The following is a 14,086-nucleotide window of genomic DNA, read 5'->3' as shown; positions in this document are numbered from 1 at the left end:
GGGTGATGATTCTAATTATTTTCTAATGAAGCAAAGCTGATGAAGCCTTACTTTGTGTGACTGTTTAGATGACCATTCATAGAAGACTAGGGCACTGAGGAGGCAAGATCTAGGCCTCTGTCAAGCTTATGTTTATGATCAGTTAAGTGTGTCTGTTGGGTATCTGAATTACCCAGTTTTGAATTAGAGATGGATTCTTATTTCAGTTTCTGAGCTTCTCTATTCTCCAGTCTCCACATCTCTCTCAAGGACACCTGCTAGGACTGCTTTTGCCACCTATTTTGCAGCATCAGTGGAAGGTGAGAAGATCACTGCTCTGATCTCAGTCGCGCTTTTTCCCATGCCACTCTCTAGCAAAAAGATGAAGAGAAATGGATAGGTGGAAAGAGAGGAAACTGTGGCTATGGGAGGGCAAGACAGAGATCAGAAATGCTCATGTGACAAACAAGGAGATGTGAAAAGGAGGAGGAGGTTGAGGAGATACAGTCTGAGATTAATGGAAAAAAAATAACAAACACATGGCCTCCCCCGTTTCTCCAAAATCAGCCTAAAATCTGGAAAGATACAGCAAAAGATAAAGCATGAAATCCAACCAGGGGATGGTAGGGAAAAAAAAGGAGTAGAAACAGCAGGAGCTAGGAAAACACATGCCAAGGTGGAAACAAATAAATGGCCTCCTTCTATAGAGACACAGCTTACACTTGTTGGTTTGGTACTCAGTTACCACGTAAGCAGGTCAGCTTTAGCACAGCCACAGCAGTTCAATACCAGAACCCTGCTGGAAAGTTGTTCTCTGTACATCAAGTTGACTTCCAGGAAATCTGCTCTTAGAGTATTAAAACAGGATTCCAGGAAAACATGTCATGCACTTGGAAGAATTTTGCATTATATTTAATTTCATCAGTGCATAAGGAACCAACAGCAGGTTTCAAACAATGTGGGTTCTGAAAGCCATCAACACATTATCAGCAAATTTAGGATATGAGGCATGGAGCACACATTCAAAGTCACCAACAGGTGATGTTGCAGACAAAGGCAGATTAGATATCCCATGTCTGCTGTGGCCCATGTTTCCAATGCTGTTCACCTGTAGCTGATCAGAGAATTTTGCATTTGTTGATCAGAGTAACTGAATGCAGTGTCATTTCTTTGAAAGCAATGCCTGTCAGTATCACCTAGGGAAGAAAGGGATACTTGTCTGCAAAGGGACAGGGTTTTTTTTGTGCAGCACAGAGAACAAAGGTAGGCAGAACATTTGTTAGTGCTGCTGCTGTTACAAAGTCTGCCCTATACCAAAACGCAATAGTTGTTACATGGTATTTCCTATAAAACATTAAAAGCCTCTGAAACTTCAGCTGAGAATCATTCACAACATGTTTAAGATTTCCAAAGCCATCAGAGCAAACCAGAATTCATTAAGAGAGAAAATAAGATTATAATTCATTAACTTACTGAAATTATGAATCAAGAAGTACACAGGAAAGGCAATGTATCACTTTGCAAGTTATTCAGTTAATCAAATAACTGGACAGAAATATTTGCATTAAAAATTACAGTAGAAAGTGTTGATCACAATGTTTAATAATTCAAATGGTTATTTCTAACAAACTCTGTTTCAAGTCTGAGACATATTACAAAAAGTTCCACTGGTATAAAGGGAGGTTTGGGGCTGTGCCCTTAGTGATTAAAACAAAACCTTTCTCTGGATCACCCTGACACACAGAGGGACAGTTGGAAACACACCCGTTATGGCCTTTCCTACTTCTGCAGAAGGTTCAGGACAATAGGATTTTTGTGACACCTCCTAAGGACAGCTTACAACACAACAAGAGGATCCTGGGACTGTAATAGCCAAAGGTCAACCTTTACAATTTCTCGATATAATTATGCTTTCCCATAAAGAGCAGTGTCCACAGGCACCACTTGAACCTCAGCCCCTCAGCCCTGCCCTAGCTCAGGAACTCAACCTGGCCCCACATAAGCTTCACTTTGGGGCACAACTGCACCAGCAGCCCTGGAGGTATCTTGGCTGCCTGGGCCAAGCCTTCTCCTGCTGTGTGTGTCATCTGTCTTTTCCTTGGCACCCTCATCCCAACCCTACTCCAGCCCCTGGGCTGAGATTTATAGGAGGAGAACACAGGAGCCAACTGGCCAAGAAGCAGCCCTCACTGCACTTGGCAGTTCCCTCCCAGCCCACTCTCCCACATGTACTGGCTGTTGCTTCCATGGATTACAAACCCAGTGGAAGCTCTCATGATTTTTATGTGTTCAGGATCTGAATGTTTTATCAAGCTTTTACAAACGCATTTCATTCCAGGCACATGGAAAGACACGATCCAGACTCAGTCTCACTTCCTAGCCAAGTGAAGGTTCCTTTACTTTGCCTAAAACACTTTAATTTTGAGTTTATTTACCTAGTTTTATGTCTCTACTACTTCTGCTTTTCACTGATTTAAGACTTTTTGACTCTGTGGATAAAAGCAGCAGTACAACAGACACACTGAGTCATGAGGTTTTTCAAATTGCTTCAAATCAGAATAATTTAATTCAGCCATTTGAAGTAAATGCAAGGTTATTAATATGCCAAGTACAGTGCTTCATTGCATCAACTTTTTCCCCGAGTTGCAGACATACTTTACAAGCAATAGACCTGTAAGGTTTTGTTTGGCGACACTAAGATGTAGTTTTTGCCCTTTTGTCTTTCCTGCTCTTTTTTTTTTCTCTATAGATCTATTTGCTAAAATAAATTGAAATTGGGTAAAAGAATATCAGGCACAATTTATACTAGATATATCTGCAATTACTAACTCTGAATTAAACATATCCCTTCATGAATAATGAAGCAGAAATAGGCCACAGGAAAAATGAGATAAGATCTTCAATCCATGTATTTTTAATTGCTTCATTATCTAAAATTTGGTATGAATAGCAGTGGATACAGTTTGCTGTTAATGCACAAAAAGAAATGAGAATTTTCAACCAAATCACAAAAGGCTATCAAAAATTAATTGTGTGCTGTGATCATTGGAAATGTAAGTGATTTTGTGGCAGAGTGACATAAAAAAATACCATTTATATGCTAATAATGAACAAGTTATTTTTTTCATTTTGATGCAAAATAAATTTTATTTTCATTTTAATGAACTGTAATGAATTATAAACCGTTTCTTTTTATCTTTAGGTAAAAGCTGAGGGAAAGACAATGGAAGGTTGACAAAAAGACTGTTCCTAAATGAAAACAGCACAGCATGATCCTCGTTTTGACCTGTTAAACTGCTGACTTGGCAGTCCATGGTCAAAGGCTGCCTTTAAGACTCAAGGTGTGCACTGCAACAGGTAAGATCTGGGAACACACTCCTTCACAGGGCGAAAAGAGAAATTCATCCACAGCAGGTGGAAGAAACCAACCTGTATTTCCTACAAGCCCAAGCAGCCTCAGAAGGGGGTCTGACATGTACTCATCTGCATATATGAGGCAGCTCTAAGCTTAGGCATAGTTTCTGTAACTGTTGATAAAAGCATCAAGCATCACAAGGTACACTAGATATATTTGCAGTCCCCAACTCTGAATTAAACATGTTCCTTTATTAATAATGGAACCAAAAAAAGACCATAGGTACTAAAGAAACTGATCCAAAGCCTATTAAAGCCAATGAAATGTCTCACATTGATGCATACCATATTAATAAATAATTATAGAATAGGGCTTTTTTGTGGTAGTTCCTAGAAGCACTAAGCACAGTAAGGATCTTTATCACTTTAATTGCTGCACATAATGCAAGAGGTAGTCCTGTCCTAAAGGCATTACAGTGTAAAGATAAAGCAAGAGACAGCAAGTTGGAAAAGAGCAATGCAGAGAGCCCAAACAAGCCATGAGATGACTCTGCTCAGCAATTACGTTCAGCAGTCTCGGCATAGCAGCTGCGCCAACACTTCTGAAACAGTTGAGCGTGTACCAACACCAGCTGAAATCAATAGATATTGCAAACATTAAACACCCAGGAAAACCCAGCTCAGCTTTTCAAAATGAGCCAACCATAATGAAAAGCCCATCTGAAACTGCTTCTCTTGTATTTACTGCTCCTCATTCACACAAAGGACTTCCCTCAGGGTGCATGCGCCTGCCTCCATTTGGAGTCAACTTCTTTGCAGACTCATGCAGATTGCCCACACATAATCAAATTCTAGCTTTAACTTCCTTCTTGAGGTCTTCTGCATGTTGTTTAAAACAACTTGTTGCAAACAGCTCTGCCACAACATTCAGGTTGCTGATAAATCTATCAAGTACTGCTGCACCAGGCTGTTCAGAGAATTGTGGAGGGTAGCATAGCATAGAAAAATATGAAAGAAGACAAAACTAAACTTCTAAAAGAAATAACTGATAATTATTTTTAAAAAGGGAAAATAAAGGCCGTGATAACAAGGCACTGATGCAATACACAGATATGTAAAATAGATGATAAAATAGAGACAGAACTATATCGTATTGATATGCAACAACAATTACATTCAGAAAACAACTTTTAATCCTGACGCTTATTACTAGGTGTAATCAGTGATGAACCTGCCCATCAGAAATATAGAAATCATGCAGTAGCAGTCATGGCCTGAAGAAAAACTCATGTGGAGGGCTGGACGAAACTCCCTTTGATGAATGTAACCTCTCTTTGTGACAAAAGAACTGCGTGTGAGGAAGCTGGTATTTGTTAGCATATTGACTGCAAATCAAACCCACCAAGGCGGCTTTTATAGAAGCAGATGTTGGCTGATACTTGTTCAGTGTTAATGGCAAACAAACCCACAGCACCAGCTCTACACCCTCTGGGAACTCTGTGTGTGTGTGTGTCCCAGGGTTGTGTCCTTTCCTTGTGACAGTTTGATGCTCCTAGGTTGGGTGTCATACAGAAAGATATGATGAAGTTCAACTATAAGGTATTAAGGTTGAAGAAAAAGAAACTCTTGGCCAACAGTATAAAATCTCTCTGAACAAAGAAACTAATTATCTTCAAACAGGCTGGTGGAGGAGCATGGCAGATAAACATCTATGTTTGCAAATATAGGCTCATCCCAAGTCAAATACAGCAAAACCCAGGTGCAGAAATCCATAAAGTCATAAACTTTGGGGATTTCTGCATGAAAAATAAATCCATTAAAAAGATTAAGACTTCTTATGGAAGGAGACAACTCAATAGCCCAAGGCTTTCATAACACACCCTTGTAAACTCATCCCAAACTAGAGATGACTGTCGAGGATAATGCCCAAATCCTTGGTTTAACTGGCTAGGAAATACCACGCTTGCATTTCCAGGAGCTGTCTAGTCCCCAGCACTGTTTATGCCTTCAGAGGTTATTATCAGACTCAACAGATTATATACGTTTTCCTTTCTTTTAGTGTCTGCTTTGATTTTTTTTTCCTTAAGCTAAATATTAAAATTTCCAGTTGCTGCAGAAGGGAATAGTTTAATACCTCATTTGTCTTTCTCCTTCCCATCTCTGGAATGTATTTGATACTCACACCATGTTTGACAAGATCTCCAGCACAAAGATTTATTGTAAATCCTGTTGGTTTACCCTAATTATTTCAATTGTTATTGTGAATTTATTTGAAAGTTAATAAAAGAAGAAAATGACAAGAAAAAAGGAATTTGACAAAAGACTATCTAAATGAAGCTTGAAGAGAAATGAACTGTTTTCACTCTTGGAAACATGTATAAAAAGGCTACGTAAGCAGTAACAGAAAAATAACAGATGTCTACAAGGAAAAAGCAAAACATGGGGATATGAATAAATACAATTTGACTCAACCAATTAGAACCATTTGTTTAGTCCAACAATGAAGCTTTGACAAGTGTAAGAATTTCTGGTTTAGTTAGTGTCTTGCCATAGTTACTGAAAATTGCTCAGATTTTTAAGGATTTGTCCTAATCACATAAAATTGTACCATCATTTTCTTTGGCTGCTATTATGCTCAATAGGAAATCTAGCCAACAAGAGACGTGTAAGTCTTAATAATGCTTGAACAAGGAAGACTGACAATTCACTTCTCAATAAGACATAATGAGTCAGATAAAAGTGACTTCTTTGTTCACATTTTTTAGGGAAATTAAAGTATAGGTTTTCTACAAAGCCTCCACATACATCATTTCCAAAAATAATTCTGTTATTGTATTTTCTGTCCTTAAATTTTTCCACTTTTTTGTTATCGTATTAAGATTGTATACTTTGAGAAACAGAATTAGGAAAAGAGGCAAATATCTCTCTGCTTGACACACTTCTGCCTACTAGCTTTTTTCAAGAACTAACAGTAGCCAAGTTTTTTGGGCTACACTGGGCCCTGTCCCTGACCCAGCAGCACCAACAGAGGAATTGAAGGAAACTTTTCTAAACAAAATCTGCTTTTATATCAAGGAAGGGCTGCTTGCATCTCAGCTCTTTGTAAATCAGACAGGCAGGAGCTGACCTTTTAAGCTGCAATCCTCAGGAGCAAGCAGGGCTTCCAGGGTCACAGGCTACAGCTGCTATTATTACACTCATGCAAACAGTGCGCACTTGAAGAAGAGATTGAAATGTTAAAGGTTAGCCGTATCTAGACATCAATAGTCCTTATGGAAGATGAATTCAGAAGACCCCACCTTAGGACCTGGAAGTGAAAAACAGTTTGAATAAAGCCTGATCCCTTCTTGATCACTATTCAGTATATCATCCTCACTAAGAGCCAGCTGCCCATGTATCAAGGGCTTGCAATGGTCATTTATCACATCCTGTGCATGCATGGATCAAAGCCCAGAAATGAATCAGAAGCAAGAATGGCAGGAGGGAAGAACACCCTTCCCACCCTGCTGCTCTTTCATGTAGTGCATGCCAAAATTAACCAACAGCTCTGAAAAGTCTCCACCTTCCAGTCATTTGGCACTGATTGTTGGTCCAGCAATCACCCAGGCTCTGTAAATCCAAGTGTAAGAAGAATCAAGGGGGTATATTACTGAACATATTTTTTCCCTTTGAGACAAGTCTTGCTTTGTGATAGTATGCAGAAAAGTATTGGGTGATAGATCTGGTAGGAAGGATGACAAAATGACAAGATGTGCGCTACTTTGTTGGCCTCAAATCATGCTCTGCCAATATACCTCCATGATTAGGTGGTCCCAAGCATAGATGGGTTCTTACAGTCATTCAGTTAACAACAGTGTCACCTTTGATGATACAGACATCTGAATTCATCAGCAACTAGGCTGAGATCTTGAATGACTCTGTTGGCTGAACATACTACAAAAAACATATGATGAACCTTGTGTTCACAAGGAGGGCCAGATGAGACATTCTTTGTATTTGCTGGGTATTACCCTCCTGGTTTTGATCCAGTGCCAGGTACAGCAGCCACACTATCAATACCACTGCAGAAGATCACTTTTCTCTTACATGGAAAGTTCAGTGCATAAAGAGCAAAACAAAGCTGAGTAACAAAAATTCCAAAATAATGACTCCTTCCGCAACTCCATGAAATCAGTTAAGGAAGAACATAAACATTTATAGATGTTGGTGCAAAAGGCCAGAATTCATTTTACATCATTAGAGTCTGCCCACTTTTGAAGAGCATTGTCTGCAGATTTATGATTCACCAGGTAGCACTAAGGATGTCTAGGCAGTTTTTGGCAACAGCACCTTAGATTGTTGGAAAAGTGAATGGAAATTGAAGGTGAAGAGGATGCCGTAAAGTAATTGGGTTATTAACTGCTTCCATTCTGAATGACATGCAAGTGCCTCCAGAAAATGCTCTTTTCCATTTTTTTCTTGGAAACACTGCACCAGATACATTCAATGCATTTCACTGAATGTCCTACTTAGAAAAAAGGTGCTTTATTCTCCTCGTTAAGAAGGCCAGAGCTATCTGCCAAATCAAGGTCCTTTTCAACCACTTGCTGAAGGCTCTAAGACTCATTTAGAAAAAAAGAAGTGACATCTGACAAATTTAAATCTAAGTAACCAGCTTTCACCTCCCCAAATTTCCTGTTTCCTTTCAGATTTTATAATATGCTTCATTTGGCATGTGGTCACAAGACCACCACTATTGGGTATGACCACTTTGAAACTGGTGCTTTTCAAGTGATGCAGTAGGAAAACAAGACTGTGGTGTACACCTCAGGGCTGGTGTGCCCATGGGCACTTGCAGTTAGTTTTCACTCTTTCATCTTTAAAACAAGCAGACTCTACAGGACTAAGAAACTCCTGTAAAAATCAAATCAAACCAATATGTGGTATCTCTCACTCTCCTCACTTCTTACAAATCTGGAAAAGGCTGCAATGTATCACACAGTTATCATTAGCTGTTAAGTAATAGCTCAGGCTTCGACCAGCCGTTCAGTAACAGCAGACAGAAAGAAGAGAGATGGCTAGAAAAGTGATATTTCTTTTTCCTTCCATGCAAAGTTTTACCACTCGGAGGGAGGAGAGAAATTTGATTTAAATTAGGGCAATATGGCAAAAAAAATCATTTTCTTTACAAGCACCTGAAGTATGCAGAGCAGGAGCACATATCAACACACTAATCCAAGCCTTAAGAAGGCTCATTACCCAGAGTCTGGACAACAGTTAGAGCTCTCATTGAGCTATTTGCACTACTTGCCAAACACGAGTGCTCATGGACAACTTACTGTTTAAAAGCAACAAAGTGCAGTGACATGATAAATTACAAGGACCATACAGATGCCTCAGCAAAAAGTAAAGCTGTAGAAGAATATAAGTATGTCTTTGTGAAGGTGGGGAGGGAAATATGCTGAAAGTAGATGAATTGAAATGTGTGTGTGAGAATAACATAAAACAGATTAGTGCCCACAGCAGCCATCCCCCATCTAGGGAACAGGGAGCCAAGACAGAAAAGAAGATGCACAATGTCAAGAGTTGTCTCGGCAAGTAAGTTCCAAACGCAAAATTGATAGCAATTGATTATTTATCTAAAAAAGAATGCTGTCCTAGAGGAAATAAAACATCAGAGCAAATCAGCATGTCATAAACCAGATCCTTTCTTTCTTTTCCTTTATTTTTTTTCTTTTTTCTAGGGAAATAAGCCTTAGGTGGCCTCATAACGTCTTGGTAGAATGTCAAAAGAAACGTGAACATTTCAGACAGTCAGATCTTTCTGAAAGCTGCTCAGAGGGTACTACAATGTCCGCTATTTGGCAAAGAGATTTTCAAAGTGTTGCCAAGCCCCAGTCAGTTTATGGATTTAAGACCCTGGTTGTTTAAGGCCCTGTTTACAAAGTAGTGCATCATGTCACAGCATGGCAGTAAAGTTGTAAATGGCTCCCAGATTTTGAAAAACCTCTATACCACAGTGGAGTACAGATCACTGAGACACAGCCAGAGGCTTCAGGAGGAAATGTAAGCATTTTCCTACAAAATCAGCAAGCCAGCTCCTGAACTTGTATAAATCAAAGTGACCCTTTTTCAGATAAATAGAACAATGCTGATTTAGACACACTGAATCATCATCATCTCTTGAATAACACTGGCCTAAGAGCCTCAGAACTGGATCCTTGGGCAGAGCTGGATGCCTAACTCCTGCTGACTGCACAAAATTAAGTGTCCAAATCCCTTCATGGAACTGAGCCTCGGTGAAATGGCAACCTACAGGCATGTTTACAACATGCAATGCATAGAGAGTGCTTAATTCATATCCACACTAGTTCCACATTTGGCACCAGGAGAGCAGTGACAAGCAATGCAAAGGCTAATTAGCTTTGCTAAAAGGGCTGTACCAAGGACTAATACAGATATTCTGCTCCTAGAGCTGAGCCACTATCTGTTGAGCTATGTCTTATAGACATACTCACTTGCTCAGCCCTTTTTTATTTCTTACTAACACCAGGCTCAGTTACACATCACATTTTCATAAATGACATAAGCCCATCCATTCAATACTGCTGGGAGACAAGCAGATTTGTAAGAAATGAGGGAAGTGAGAGAAATCACACTGGGGATACCAATGAGATGCTGTGGTATCTCCATCCGTGAATATGGCCCTGGGCAACTTTCTATAGCTGACTCCACTTTGAATAGGGGTGTTAGACCAGTCTCTAGAGGTGCCTTTCCAACCTCAGCCTTTCTGTGATTCTGTGACCACTCCATGCACAAGTGCAAATTATAACTGCAGAACTGAAATAGGACAGGAAACCTTAAGGGGAAGGCAGATGAAAAGCTTTTGGTAGTAGTAATCTTTGAACCCAACACAGCTGTGGGCCAGGACACCATGGGCAAAGGTAGCTCCACACTCCAGTCTGCACTCTAAGCCATGCATAGTACTGTTGAGACCAGCCAAGATAAACCTCAAAGGCATCAAAGTTATTACTGGCATAATAGATGGAAATACAAAATAAAGTAGGATTTAAACCAGCACCTGATGGGGTAAGCAAACTGGGACATAATTGGAGGAAAGAAGTCCTAATGAGTTACTCAGCTTTTAAGTAACTAGCTGTAGAGTTTCATTACAGTTTTTCATATAAACTGAGCATCAAAGTTCCTCCTCTGGTGGCAGGAAGAGAACAGATAAAGCTCAGAACTCTACACAGCTTGCTGCCTCTTTCCTCTGCTGGAAAAAGATAATTATCTCAGGTCTGCCTGCTACTGTAGGATTTATCCCAGATGGTGTTAGTACATCCACTGCTCTATACAGCCCTGGGTTTTTTCATTCACGGATCTCAAAGGGCTTTAATGTGGGGAAGGCAAGCAGACCTCTTTAAAAGACTTAAAACTCTCTTCAAATCATATGCATTTTATGATGTATTAATTACTCTTTATACATGATTGCCAGAACTCAGGTAAATGCTTGGCAAGTCCTACAAGACAGAGGGAAATTTCTTTGAATAACCAGTGAGGAAAAGAGCCAAAACACCCCAAAAAGGAGCATGGGACTGTACAGAGCCAGTAAGGAGGATGTTGCAGTAGCTCTGACCTCTTTGCCCTGTACAAGGTAAAGGCTGTCTTCTCAGTCCTGCCTGAAGCACCAGTCAATCACGGATGAGTTACAGCAACTTCCCTGGTCTAAAGCACCATGTGGTAGGGTCTACTCCCTCACCCAAACTATTTACTGAGAAACAATGAAAAACCATTTTTTTGTTCACCTGCTCCACGTTACCACTGATCTTAAGGAGCTCTGTTTTATCTTCTCCTCAGTGATCTCCTTTCCAGGCTGAAGAAATGTAGTTTTCTCAGGTGGAAGCTATATAATAATATTCATGCCTGTCTCCATACCTACTTGTATCCTTTCTGACATGAGGACTCTAACTGCATACTAAATTAAAGAGGTGAGCACAGCTTTATACAGTAGCATAATGCTACCTCCTTTGTTCTCACTTCCTAATAATTCTTAAGAGTCAATTTGCTTTTTTGACTGCTGCTAGAATTAGCTGATCCTTTCAGGGAAATATTCCCAATGATTTTGAGAGTGTCTTCCTCTGTGGAAATAGCTAATCTAGAGCCCATCAAGGTGTATGAATAGTGAAGGTTATTTTTTCCCCTGTGTTAGTTTACATTTATCAATACTGAGACTTTAGCTCCATGCTGCCACCCAGTCACTTTTAATCACGTTTATTCTGCAGTCAATTTTAGCTTTTACTACCATGAATATTGCTTCAGTAAATTTTGTCATCTCACAATTAATCAGTCAATCAATCCTTTTTTCGAGACTGTTTATGAATGCATTGAATGGTACAGGTTCCACCTAAAATCCACAGGAAGCCCATCAGCAGCATCCTTCCACTGGAAAAATGGTAATACTTATCATTTGCTTCCTGTTCTTTAGTCACAGTGCTTTCCCCCTTCATTTTTGAGACCTTAGTTTCTTTGAGTGCCTTCAAGTGCCAGACTTTGTTGAAAGCCTGACAAAAGTGAGCAACATCAGGTGGATCACCCTAATGTGTACGTTCTCCTCAAAGAATTCCCATTTCTGAGAATACCTTTCTTTTGTACAAAATCTTCTTTGACTCTTTCTCATGTATCCATGATTCTTCTGCTTTGATTTTTACTATAGCTTCTATTCATTTGCTTGTTAAAGTTCCATCTACTGTATTATTTTTTTAGCTATTTCCCCTTAAGTCTCTTAACAACTGAATAAATATTAATCTCTTGCATATTTGAAATGTCACAGCATAATCAAACTCTGTCCATTCTTTGTTATAATCAGAAGCTTTTGTCTAATTATCTTCCCCCTCCCCAAAAGATATAGAGCTTGTATGATGCTACTCCTAATGAAGCCTGCATGGTGCATTCTTATGCTCCTCGTATTTCACACCTCTTTGCTTTCTACTTTCTACAGACTTGCCTTTAAACCCTGCCTTAAGTTCTTAGAAACATTAAATACACAAAAGCAGCCTGTTTGGATAGCACCCATCCTTCCTGTATAACCTCTCTGCAGTCTAAGACGTTCTCCATTTCCAAATTAATTTACAATTGAAAAAAAATCCCACTTCTTCACATTTAGAGAGAACTAAAGCTTGTATCAACACACTGACCATTCACCTAGCCTCAGATTTGGTACTGAAGACATTATAGAATATGCTGCCAGGAAGGTCTTGTCTTTAGCCTCCTGCTTAGTATACTGCACTCAAACTCCCAGTTATGAGACTAGTTGTTGATATGGGTCTTGATTTCCAATAACCATATTGTCCCAGCATTATAGCCCATCTGCCCATTCTGGTGGGACATTCCTCACATGAGAAGATCTGCTGGCTGGTTGACAGTTCCTACCTCATGACCTGTTTTTGTCTCCCTATTCAGGGATGCTCTCCTGCCCAGCCAGTGCTGGGCTGGAGGTAGGATGGCTCCACCATATCCCTGCAAGCCATGCCTACATATCTCCTGGTCTCCCTAAGCTGCACCACAGCTTAGCTACTGGCACCTCCAGTGACAGCTCACCAAGAACCAGGAATTTGCTGCATTACCTGGATGCAGAAACTTTCTGTTAATTAAATACATTTCCCTGATATGTTTTGGGTACAATCAACTGAACCCTGACCAACATCTACCTCTCTTTTGTCTTCCACAGGTTTTTAACTACCTTCTTCTCTGATATTTATCTGATTTATTTTCGGTATTTTTGTAAAGATTTGGGTATGAAGAACCCCGTAACTTCTGCTCTTTCACTCAATTCCAACAAAATCCTGTCTCCATTACTAATGCCAGAACTTTGTGTGACCTTAAAGGTATCATGAACAAGATTAGAACAGAGTTTCTTTGACAACTAGAGGTGATTAAAAGTCTCTTCAAAGTAATTCCCTTTACAGACTGACAACATATATGCCTTGCTATAGGAAAATGCCTCAGTCAAAATGGTGACATGTGTGGGGTGATTTAAAGTTATATATTTACTTAATCTTTGAATATAGAGGGTCAAAAAGAGAATGACTCCTTAATATGACTTCAGCATTCGAGAAGTAAAGGTTTTCTTTTAGTTGAGTCTCAACAAGGAAAATAAGTTGTTTTATTAGGTATTTCTGGCTTTCCATTTTAGACAGAACAGCAATATCTGTTTTGTGGCTGAATTTGTTGAAGGTCAAAAAAAGATCTTCAATTTCTGCTCTCCACCCATCACTATCAGGAAATCACTATTTCCATTCTGTGTCCTGGCCCAAGCCCATACAATAGTAGCTTCTTGTCAATGAATCTGAGGTTGGCTTTAAGTTAGCCTCTCTGAACTTCCTCGGAAAGAGAGAGTTGTTGCTAACTGGTCATTAACTAGACACAAATATCAAGAATAGGATGCTTTAGTGTCAATGATAAAGAACAATAAAAAGATTTCTTCTGCAAATAGGCTATTACCCTGTTGGCACCAATGATATACAAGTGCCTTTTTCAATGAGAAGAATGCTTACCATTCACGCAGTTTTTACTGACCTCTCTCCTTTCCACAGAAGTCCACAATAGAATCTGGTATAAATTTCACATGAGAGAGTACAGAACCAGGGCACATGTTTTCAACTTTCTTGAGCTAAGACTACAGCTCAGGCTGTAATAATGTGAGTACATTAACTCTAATTTGCAAGAAGCATATGTGATATTGCTTTATCAACCAATGTATTTATAGGACAAGATC

This window comes from Melopsittacus undulatus, chromosome 8 (assembly GCF_012275295.1).
Source record: "Melopsittacus undulatus isolate bMelUnd1 chromosome 8, bMelUnd1.mat.Z, whole genome shotgun sequence".
In the NCBI taxonomy this organism is placed as follows: Eukaryota; Metazoa; Chordata; class Aves; order Psittaciformes; family Psittaculidae; genus Melopsittacus; species Melopsittacus undulatus.
Note: the sequence above shows the minus strand (reverse complement) of the source record.